The sequence below is a fragment of the Tachypleus tridentatus genome, chromosome 12, assembly GCF_004210375.1.
Source record: "Tachypleus tridentatus isolate NWPU-2018 chromosome 12, ASM421037v1, whole genome shotgun sequence".
In the NCBI taxonomy this organism is placed as follows: Eukaryota; Metazoa; Arthropoda; class Merostomata; order Xiphosura; family Limulidae; genus Tachypleus; species Tachypleus tridentatus.
Genome location: NC_134836.1, coordinates 91644004 through 91656373, shown reverse-complemented (window position 1 = coordinate 91656373; position 12370 = coordinate 91644004). Strand labels below are relative to the sequence as shown.

Below are 12370 nucleotides of genomic sequence, written 5' to 3'. Positions count from 1 at the left end.
ATAAAGATAGCTCGGTTGGTAATAACAGTGGCCCGGCATGGGCAGGTGGTTAAGGCGCTCGACGCGTATTCCGAGGGTGGCGAATTCGAATCACCGCTACCTTTTAGTTGTGGTGGCATTATAATGTGACGGTCAACCCCACTATTCATTGGTAAAAGAATAGCCCAAGAATTGGAGGTAGGTGTTGGTGAATAGCTGCCTTCCAGCTAGTCTGACACTGCTGTATTAGGGACGGTTAGTGCAGATAGCCCTCGTGTAGCTTTGCGCGAAATTAAAAAAAAAACACACAAACAAACAGTAATAACAAAAATATTTCGAAAAAATAGTGAAGGCCCAACAGCCTTAAAATATCAAATCAACAAGAATATGAGATTTGGGTGCTTAAACCAATGTGTAACTTCTATCATCATGTTATATACTTATTATGTGTAGTCATAGCCTGACTCGGTACCAAGTAACATTACAGGCGTATAATACAGAATAGTCAAATAATAATTTTATTTAGTACAATATGAGAACACTCAGTCAAGTACCTGGACACGTATCATTTGGCCTTCTACAGGAAGCTGGACTGAGCACAAATCCAGAAACGTTGTCACGAACAATCATTAGACAGAATCAGGTTGAAAGTTGGAACGGCAAAGCTACAAAACCAGTTGCCAAGGTAACCTACAGAATCGTGAATAGATGTTGAGTAAGTTTTTATTGCACCCTTTTAAATATTTATATAGGGTTAGTTGCCACGGATGAAACTTGGAAAGTACTGTGATAATTATAACTTTCCTGTATTGGTTAGGGATAATCATGAGGTTATTTATGTGTGTATGTTTTAAATAATGCCTTTTATAAACTAAAAAACAAAATCGTACATATCTATTTGATTGCTTACATTCTGCGAAATTAATAATCTACTGAAAAATTATGAGCGTCGTTTCACATTTTAAAGACAAAAAAAAAGCACATTTCGCTATGTTCGTATAAATTTTAATAACCACTTGACTATACAAACACTTGGTTCTCTTGCTCATATATGTCCGATAAAATTTCACATCCTTAAAATTCGCTAGGGAGCATAAAAACTTTTAAGTGTAAAACTAAAAGTTTTTAACGTTATAAAGTGATTTCACTGAAGATACTGAGACAATTCAGTTTCTTGTCCACAGTATTTCCATGGAAACTAGATTATTATGCAGTACATCCTGCTGGTTATCTTTCCAACCGAAAGATATCTGGTGACGACAGACTGTTATTTTGTTTATATCACATATTTAGCTCTACCTGACCGGTATGGTCGAGATAAAACACGGAGTTACAAAGTTCGTTCTTCTCAGGTGTTCTAATATTTTCGGTTGTCGTCTGAATTACGTGATATACGTCATGATATGATTTATCGCCGTTCTCGTGTAAAAACGAAACTTATTTCAGCTTTTTAGAAAGATGCAAGCAAAAAGGAACCAGCTAACCATAATTGCTGTTTATCAAATTTGTTCGGCAAATTATTTATAACTGTTCAGTTTTAAGTGAACTCACAAAGTGTGATTCTTCACATTTCAACTGTCCTGGGCCCAACATGGCCACGTGATTATGGCACTCGACTCATAATCCCGGGGTCGCGGGTTTGAGTCACCGTCGCGCCAAACATCCTCGCCCTTTTTGCCACCGTGAATCCCACTATTCATTGGTAAAAGAGTAACCCAAGAGTTGGCAGTGGGTGGTGGTGACTAACTGCCGTCCCCCTAGTTTTACACTGCTAAATTAGTGACGGCTAGCGCAGATAGCCCTTATGTAACTTTGTGCGAAATTCAAATCAAACTTCTCTCTACTCTTTACGTTTCTGGAGAATACGTTTGTAACTGATACTTTCTGATAAGCTACCGTAACAGATACGACTAGCAATCGTCACCGACAAAATGTTGGGTTGAACTTATCCGTATAATTTAAAACATTTTACAAATCTCTAGACTACTATTACTTTAATTTGTAGGGGGGGGGGGAAAGTCGAACTTTCTGATTATTTCAACATTTATTAAACAGTTAATAAAACACGACACTTGACTTAAATATTGAGTAAAGAATGAGTTCTTGTTTTTATTGGTACACAAACAGGTTACTAATATGACATAAAACAGGTTATTAAACAAGTAACTGATTCATTCTTGTACTACTTGTGTGTGTGTGTGTGTGAGGAATAGATCTGATAATAATTTGCCAGGGCTGGGAATCCCAGGATTCAAGGATCGCAGCACGGTGCCGCGAAAACACGCTCCGCACTTTAGAGCCGTGGGCACACTTCAAAAACGACGGTCAATTCTTTCTATTGGGTCAGACAGGAGTTGGTGGTGGGTGCCGTTGATTAGCTGTTTTCCAGGTTGTCTATCAATCAGAAATCATTGATAGCTGTCCTTTACGTATTAGTTTTATCCACAATTTTTTGAAGAGACAAGCCAATGCACAACTATGCTTTTAATACTGTCCCATTTTTAACTTGTAAATATTGAGTTATTCGTTACATTTTAGAACCAATTATTCAAGAATATTCCAAGTAGAGACTAGAGTAATAGATGGCACGGCAGTCGTTCGACAAATTTTAGCAATGCATAGTTGAAGTTAATAAGTGAATCATTCCTAATATATTGAGAAAAACCGAGTAATTCTGTCCTTACGAGAATTCGAAGATGTTAACGTGATCGAAGAAGTTGAAACAAATAAATATTCAACAAAACATTCAAATATAATAGTATTAAGTCGGAGATCATCCTACCATTCATAGTAATTAACCTTTACCCTTCCAGGGTCAACCAACTACATACTATATATTTTTATTTACTACATATGTTTATTTTGACAACACGTGATAAGATTTTGTTGATGCTAGAAATTTTGCATTGGTTTACAATAGCATACAAGTGAATGTATATTTTTGTCTTTTGCATTTTTCTACCATACCAAAAGTTTACTTTCAATTTTGTAATTTTATCTTGCTAACGCCATATTCAGTCCTTTAAATGATATTACCCTGATATTATGACAATATTTTCTTAAAGTCAAACTGATTATTTATATTGAAGTACAAAGCTGCAAAATCGGATATCTGTGGTTTACCACCTACGGGTAGTATAAGCTCTCAGACAAACCGCTGAGCGACTGGAAGGGGTAACAAAATTGGTATAGAGAAACTTGCTCTTGTTAATAGCATGCGTAATGTCGGAAAAATATTATGTATGTTTATTTAAATTAAACTGCATAGCAACTCATTCACAATGTGTTTGTTTTTCTTATAGCCACATCGGACTATCTGCTCTGTCCACCGAAGGGAATCGAACTCCTGATTTTAGCGTTATAAATCCGAAGATTTACCGCCGTCCCAGGGGTGGACCGTTCGCAAGGTAGGTTTTTTCAGGGATAGAAATTATTGCAAATCCATCAAATGTTTCATCTGCATTTATTAGGCAAATAACATAACGTGTGCTCTCTTGTTACATAATACAATGTGAAATTTATCACAGCCATAATGTACGTTGATCAGAATATACTTAAATACGAACATCTAATGTGAACATCATACGCATGGTCATTTGATTGTACTGGGATACTGGACATATGTTCATTTAATTTTAATAAAGACAGAGTAGTTCGTAAAAGAGTAGCCCAAGAGTTGGCGGTAGGTGGTGATGACTAGCTGCTTTCTCTCTAGTCTTACACTGCTAAATTAGGTACGGCTAGCGCAGATAGCTCTCGTGTAGCTTTGCGCGAAATTCAAAACAAACAAACAAACAAACCCAGTGTATGATTCTTTGTGCTCACTTATGTTCAGATGAGAATCAAATTTTTCATAAAGGCTTCAGTAATTTTTACGAAGTCTACGTTTGGTGGTATTATTTAAGTCATACGGATTGATAAAGTGAAAACAAGAATAGCATAAGGTTATGAAAAAGTAGCAGAATTATGTTCGAAAAGTCACTAGTGGTTATTTTCTTTCATTCCTTGATCGAACGCCAAAATTTTACCGAAGACAGTTATCCTAACGGAGGAAAAAATAAAAGGATAACAGCCCCCCGATATCTCTTTAATTAGGTGGTTCTTTAATAATGATTAGCGGAACAACTGATTCTCCTTACGATTAAACTTTTCTCAGTCAGTTCCGTTCCTATCGCACGTCGTGTCACGAGTCTGTTACAGAGTTAATTGTTCACGTAATAGGAACAAAATAGTTGAACATTGCATTTTTTCACTATTTTGCAAAATTGCTGCGAATTGCTTAAGGAAGAAAACTTTTTTTTCATATAGTTTTTTTTTCATATAGTTATCCTGAACAAAGTGAATTGCTAAATCGAAGAGTCGTTCACAGTGATGGTTTCTGGAGTTTGTGACAAGGAAAGGAAATCTACTTCCTCGCAAGATCCTGTGTTCGTATTGCTTGTTCGTTTCTTGCCGTTAGAGGAGCAAAATTGACAAAATTCGTCCTTATATCTTGCGAGGCGCTGCAGATAAAAGGTTTCTTGCTCCGCCTCTATGAGGAGACCTTCATTTCTCGAGATATGCTTGGTTTTTATGGGCCCACTGCTCAATCTCGTGCCGAGGGCTATGATGGCAAACGCGGAAGCCTGCTGATCTTTCTCTCTGAGCACATATGGCTGTCCCGCTCAACGGGAGGGATAAAATGCAGGGAAATAAGCTCAGCAGGGATACATATCGCTATCGGCGTTGCCTGGGCAACAGAAGTAGGGAAACAAGACATTAAAATACGTCGTGTAGCAGTATGCTGTCAAAAGCCATATTTACACTCGCATCTTGGATTTACAAAAGTACTTAACTATCAACAGTGTTTCACGTTACCCAGTCTGTCAGCTTTGATGTAGCTAGCCAGTAAAGTAATCTGATGGAAGACAAGTTTAACTTTTAACATTTAAATTTTGGTTTTTCGGTGTCAACGGTGACTAACAATTACTAATTTAGTACAGGGACTCACGGTTTGAGAAAACGTTTTCAAAATTAAGTTGTAAAGCTACTCGTGACGATGTTTTGTGTGAGTCTGTTAGTTGGAATATAAACTTGCGATTCCTTACAATAAAGGAAATCTTTGTGGATTTAAATACCAAAATAATTTCAACTAGAGCAATTCTGCCTCGCATTGTTCTATTGATTTTGCCTCACACTTTATTTCAACTCAACCTACTTTGTCATAATGGTAATTCAAGCAATAGTTTTCCTGGTGTGATATGTACGGTAGTTTTGAACTGTGATAGTATGATACATTCTCACTGAGGAGAAGGCGTAGTTATAAATTGCTAATAAACATCACATAAACTGAAACTTTCAAAAAGTTTAGACATATACTACATCAGAGTAAAGATCACTGTTCTAGCTTTGAAGATTAAGTTTACTACACCATACGAAATCTTCTGAAGTTTAACATGTTTATAGATTTTGTTTTCGAATAGTATTTTTTCTTTACGAAACAATTTTGGCCAACAAACCCCGAAACAAAAAAGTCGCACAAATGGACAGAATAATAAAACTGAGGTAAAAATAGCATTGTTTGAAGGGTGACATATAACACAGTAAGACACGTATTTGTTTAGATCCTAACCAAGCTAGTACTGAGCAAACCATCCATAAATTATGGTTACGAAAGAGAATCTTTCGACCCAAAATTTATTACGATGAAAGTTTACATATCTTCAGATATTATTGCGAAAATACAAACTAGAATTTTAAATGGTTTCATCTAATGAAATATAACTATAAAAATAAAATCATAGAAAGTTGCCACTGCAGGACCTTTGGACGTAATAAGTAAAAATCAATCTCCTGATGTCAGCAATTTATATTCCATGATAATAATATATCCATATCTGTAAGGTCTATTTCCGGTGACGCCTACCCGTTTTACTTACACTGAACATATTTTTCCTAGTTTGTGATTTGTACCCTAGTTTTATACGACTTTTATTTGAAACAGATTTTTATTAATATCGTTGTCTGAAATAACTGGTTTAAAATACCACTAAAAGTTAGAAGATCTTCTGAAATAATGCGCATGCACTTTATTATTCCCAAAAGACATTCGTCAATAATACAGAAATAATATTGTATTTTAAGACTCATTACGTATGTACATTAATATGTAGAATTAAATTACACGGACTTATCTCTATGTTAAAATACTTTTATTGTGAAGTGACTGAAAGCACGCAAATGAAGGTAATAAAGGTATTTTAACGTAGAGAAAAGTTCGCATGGAAACGATGTTATACTTTATTTTGTTTTGTGAAACTGTCAAAATATTCGGCCTTACCTTGTATTCTCTGCAATATACACGTTTCAAACAAAGAAAAGATAGATTGCATACTCTTGATTATGAGATAGTAAACGCGATAAGACAAAAGACAAGAAAGTTTATCTTCTTACCGCTTAATAAAACGAATACAATAAATCAGTGTAACTAAACTGTGTGAACGTATTCTTGCCAATAATCAATTGCAGGGTTCCAATCTCTAATTTAATAACTCTGTGTGAAACACAACATTAAAAAATCTTCCACCCATTAAAATTAAACAAAATACGCTACATATTTTTAAAAGATACCAGGATACAAGCTACAATGTGGGATTATAAAATGTATCCTAGGTTTTGGAGGTGACTAAAGAAGTAGGACCCACATTGCGGTGGGGATGCACCGTCTATCAGTATTAACCTCCAATTCGCTACTCTCACATAAGAAGATTAGAAATTAGGAGAGCGAGTTGTGGGTGCTCAAGCCCACAACGTCCCGCATCTATGTCACCCTTCACTGCCTGCAGTGACTGCTCTCTCAAGTTAAAATAAGAATAAGAAAAAGATAAACATAAAAAGATGAAAAGTAAATAAATAAAGTAAAATAAAAAAATAAGGAAAATAATGTAGTACCATTTGGGGGTAAGTGGGATAAAACTTACCTCTTGAAGTTAGCATTCCTGTCCCCAATATGGTAGAGGCACTAATTAACACGACATTGAATCATATCAGTATATTAAGTTTACTCTGACTGTCGTGCTTTTATATGCGGTTCAAAGTGTACATCCGCTTAAAGTAGTGTGAAGTTTTAAATGACTTTTTTTAAGATGCATATAGATATATATATATATATATACTGTGTGGTTAAACTATAATTGTTTCAGTTTGTTTCCTGTTATGTACAATATAACAGCTTACTCACAGGGATAATACAATTTCTTTTTCTCCCTTTCAGAATTCAACTAATTTGTAAGAATGATTTCCAAATTCCAGTACGGTGGTTAGTAGCAGCAACTGTAAACAGCAGAAACTGGCGACATATTTAGCCCTTATATAGTCAACTCAAGGCAAATTCACAAATGTTCGTCACATTATAACGCCCCTCCGCTGAAAGTGTGAACATGTTTGGTGGGACGGAGATTCGAACTCATGTCCCTCGGATGGTAAGTCAAACGAAATAACCATCTGGCCATTTTAGGTTATGATTGAGTATAGATGATTTTGCATTTCAGGTTATGACAACAATTACCTTGTTATATGTATATGTAAATTTCTCTCATCATGTTAACATTATAAGACCATCACAATTAAAGAATGGGGGATGTTTGATACAGTCTGGAAAATTATACATGCAGCTATAGATAGTTCTATGCAATTTACTATGTACATGTTTAACCTAACCGTGCAAATATGTTAGTATTCTGTTAAATTGACATAAACTTTGTATACTGAAATTTAATCTTCAGGTTTGATTATTTATTGACTTCAGTTAAAATGATTACATGAATATTGTTATTATTTTCGTGTGACTGTGTAACAGTACAGCTGTTGATAGAGGGAGTGGTATTTATGAAGGATGTTAGAGTTATTAAACTATTAAAAATTAGGGAAAAAGTGTGAGAGAGAGAGGAGTGTCGCCCTTATTTTGACTTATCTAGGTCCATAGTGAACATGATATCAAACAACAAAGCTTTGCTTTAGATAAGGTACTATAAAAATTAATTACAACACGTAAAGGCCGTTCGTTATCTGTACCGCAAAGTGGTTAGGAATCGTTAAGATCACTCATTGCTCATAGTTAATAAGCTCTCCAGGAAATCAAGTGGAAATACCATCAGTGCCAAGCCCTTAAAATATACGAGCTCTGATCAAAACGTTCTGAGACTTCTTCTGTTACAGGTGCCAGTACAGAGGCAGTGAGCTTCACTGAGGTGTGAACAAGGTACAAATAGTGATCTACCTCATGAACAAGTCATTTCTCTAGACCTTATACCCGTGTTGCTAAAACCTTTTCAAAGACAGATGTATCTCTCGTCCCTGTGGTAATAAAAATGGACAGGAAAGAAAAGCAACATGTTTGCATTAAGTTTTGTGTAAAAAATGGTAAAGGAGGAACAGAAATTCTCGAAATGTTAAGAAATGCCTTTGATCATGATTGCTTGAGTAAGGCTGTCGTTTATCAGTAGATAAAACGCTTCAAAGACGTCCGCGAATCGGTCAAGGATGACCCACGTTCTGAGCGACCGTCGACATCGTACACTGATGAAAAGGTTGCTAAGGTGAAAGACAGTTAACCAGGCATTTTATAAAGAGGTCTTAATTTGTTTGATGGAGAAAGTTAAAAGAAACCGCCACCGGCTGTGGGAGAATGGTCACTGGTTTCTTAATCATGAAGATGCGCGTTCACCCACTGCTGTGTGTGTTCAAGAATTTTCGCCAGAAGAAAACACTGTTATGATACCATATTCCTGTGATACCACACACCCTGTGATACTACACGCCCTGTATTCTCCCAATCTTGCCCTGTGTGATTTTTTTCTGTTCTTAAAAATAAAAATTAAGTTTAAAGAAAAAAAAAGATTTGATGACATTCCAATCATTCATGATAATGTGAAAGCAGAACTTAGTCGCATAACAGTAGAAGACTTCCAGCATTGTTTCCGAAAATGGCAGGAACATTGAAACAAGTGGGTATCAGCTTGGGGAGATTACGTTGAATGGAATGGCTTATAATTGTGATATATGTACCTCGTAGATACAAAGCTAATTGTTTAGATTCTTTTTCTTGAAAATCACAAGCCTCGATATCATTCTACTGATTCAATATTCTAATGGCAGACCTGTTTATGGACATCCAATGGTAAGCGATATGCTCAATGCAATACCGCTTTAATTGTTGTTTATTTTCAATGTGTGAACGTATCAGTATGCGGGAATGTACGAATCGTACGCTTCTCAAGTGTAAAATGATGACATTTCGGTGTAATATTAGTTCTAGTTGTATAATATTCCACAGTTGTAATTAGATTAGATTTTGTCTTGATGAATGGTAATGGGAAATGATTTTGATATATTACGTTGAACAGAAAGTTATGAATTTACACAAAAATAGGTGTTTTGAATCTCATGTTATATCTTAATGACCTCTGTGGACATCAGCGTCCTTTATTTAGTGAACCCACCACACGAAGACATAGCGATTACTATTACATTGATTAACCATATATAACTGCAGAAACTGAATCGATCTTTAGGGATATACACTTACTAGTCTTTTTTTGCCAAATATCACAAGCTGTTTCAGTTATATAAATAAACATTACCAATAAAACCAGTCAATTAACCATATTCATTGACTAAGTAGTATTGTTCAAATAAACATACAGTTTTACTTCTGTCGTTCGTTTGAAAATGAAACAAATTAAAACACTAAATATAAAACTTTATTGTTTGAACACAAAACAAAACAAAAACACTGAATATAACATTTTATTGTTTGAAAATAAAGTAAAACAAAAACACTAAATATAAGACTGTTGTTTTAAAATAAAACAAAAAAAATATTGTTTTATAATAAAACAAAACAAAAACACTAAATATAAAACTTTATTGTTTGAAAATAATGCAAAACAAAAACACTAAATATAAAACTTTATTCGTTTGCTTTTTTATGAATACTTTAATTTGTCATACGTAAATTTAAGATAAAATAAGATTATATGCTAAAACTGGCACAAGCTTATATACTATGACACTTTTAAAATAAAAGTTAAAGTAGACTTGGTTTTCTAGTGTACAAACTAAATGTTGACAGAGTGGTTGAAGAGTATACTTTGGACCTGCCTCCATGCCCGCATGGCCAGGTGGTTAAGGTACTCGACTCGTAATCTGAGGGTCGCGGGTTCGAGTGTCTGTCACACAAGACATGCTCACCCTTTCAGCCGTGGGAGCGTTATGATGTGTGGCGGTCAATCTTACTATTTCTTTGTAAAAGAGTAGCCCAAGAGTTGGTGGTGGCGGGTGATGACTAGCTGCCTTTCCTCTAATTTGACAGTGCAGATAGCTCTCGTGTAGCTTTGCGCAAAATTCAAAACAAACCAAACCTGGAAAGAAAACAAGCACGCAAAATATTTCAGCCATACTTTAACAACTTACTTTACAAAATACAAATAGTAACTTATGTTTTAAAAGAACAAAAATATCTCTTTATCTCTGCTTTTATATATATATATATATGTATATATATTATGTTTTAAATAAATTTAAATCGGATTGTTAAATTTCATATTTTATAATGTTTAGTGATACAAGCATAACGACAAAATGTATTTACACACCAGTGTACTCTGAGAAGAGTTTTCTAAGAGTAAGGAATAAGTGGCAAAGCTAAGGCTGTAAGTTTAGTGTTAAATCTGCATTTTCCGAGACAAGATATTACAGTTCTAGTAATAAAACTTCTGAGTGTTTTTTCTTTTGGACAATATGGCATGTCTTTGTCAAAGTTCTTAAATATTGAAGTGATGCAATCAGATAGAACTTGGTAATTACTGGGAACAAGTTTCGACTCATTGTAAACCTTAAAAGTAGCGCTAAAAGCATTTTAAATTGAATGAATGTGACTGGTTTCACTGAATATTGCTACACATTTTACACTGATTCGGTAGTGAGACGTGAAGTTTAAAAATATATAAAATAGATGGCTAACAGCATGCTCTAAATATAAAGATAGCTGTAGATTACCTTGGAATTATCAAAATGAGTAGGAAGGATAATTTATCGCTGTTTTGAAAGTTAGCAAGAATAACAGATGGACTGTGTTGAGAAAACTGCGAAATTTAAGGATATTACCTAGGTTGTAACTCTACCCACTAAATGTATCATCGTAGAAGAGTACAAGGTGGCTGGGCTGTTCTCTCTAGATATATGTATATATTATTGTTGTTGTTTGTTATTAAGCACGAAACTTCACAATGGGATATCTGTACTTTGCCTACTACGAATATCGAAACCAAGTTTCTAACAGAATAAGTTCGCAAACATAGCTACTGAGGGGGAGGTGGGTGATAAACAACAACAAAAATTTAATTACAGATAAGTGTTCCTCTAACTTTTTTGAATAAGTAAGATTTGAATTGAAATGAATTATTATAGAAAACAAAACTTAACCCTGTTTTTTAGTGTAGTATAAAGCTCATTTTTAATTTGTTATATTTAATAATTTCTATTACAACTGTAACATCTTATAAATAGAGAAGGATGGATTTAATTAAGGATGTCTGTTACAGATTGAACAAAATTGTTGCTGATTTGTAGCAGGTACTGCGGTACAAAATGTATTGTAATTGTTGTTCTGGGACAATTTTGACAGTGATTGTAATATATATAATAGAAGGTTTCCGTCCTCTGAAGTGACAGAGTGCTAACCGAAATTCGAATAAACCTCAGAAAATCGAGCATAATGCAGAATAGGCAGAGATATAAGACTCTTGCTAGGACACTTCTGTTCTTTACTTTTTCTGTGTACTTCTGACAGAGTGTTTTAGGTTGCTGTTATTTGAGTAAAACATTATAAGAACTATTCTTTATTATTATATTCAATTAGATTATGATTTACAAGAACACTCTTTCTGTGGGTTAGTGTATATATGTTACTGAAACATTTAGCAAATAAGATTATCTTAAAACAACTTGGTAAAAGTAACCAATTGGTAGCTCAGTTGACATCTTTCACAGCTAAATCAAGTATTATAACATGTTTCTCTTTAAAAATGAATATTTACGATTTTTACTAGAGAGAAAAAGAGTTAAATATTAAAGAAAGAGTCTGCTATCTAACTTTCTCTTTTATTTTGACTGAGATCAGAAGAAGAAACATCTATCTCAGCCAGAAATTGCAAAGTAAAATAAACAAATTTCTACGTCTACTTGTTTAAAATGCAGAAATTAGGAGCAGCTAGGGGTACATGAAGGATAACATTTATCTTCTAGGGTTACTTAAAGGATAACGTTTACCGTATAGGGATACTTATAGGGTAATATTTATCGTCTAGGGATATTAAAAGGTTTGTTTTGAATTTCGCGCAAAGCTACACAA

The 12370-nt window shown here is 34.5% G+C and overlaps 1 protein-coding gene across 9 annotated transcripts in view; it reads left to right on the top strand.

Moving 5' to 3' along the window:
* The first annotated feature begins 3279 nt into the window (after positions 1–3279).
* LOC143233988 (uncharacterized) overlaps positions 3280–12370 on the top strand; it is an 86228-nt gene continuing 77137 nt past the window's right edge. For all 9 annotated transcript variants that reach the window (XM_076470953.1, XM_076470956.1, XM_076470960.1 and 6 more), the window contains exons 1-2: positions 3280–3386; positions 7232–7439. The gene's annotated coding sequence lies outside the window, so the exon portion shown is untranslated. The remainder of the gene's footprint in view (positions 3387–7231; positions 7440–12370) is intronic.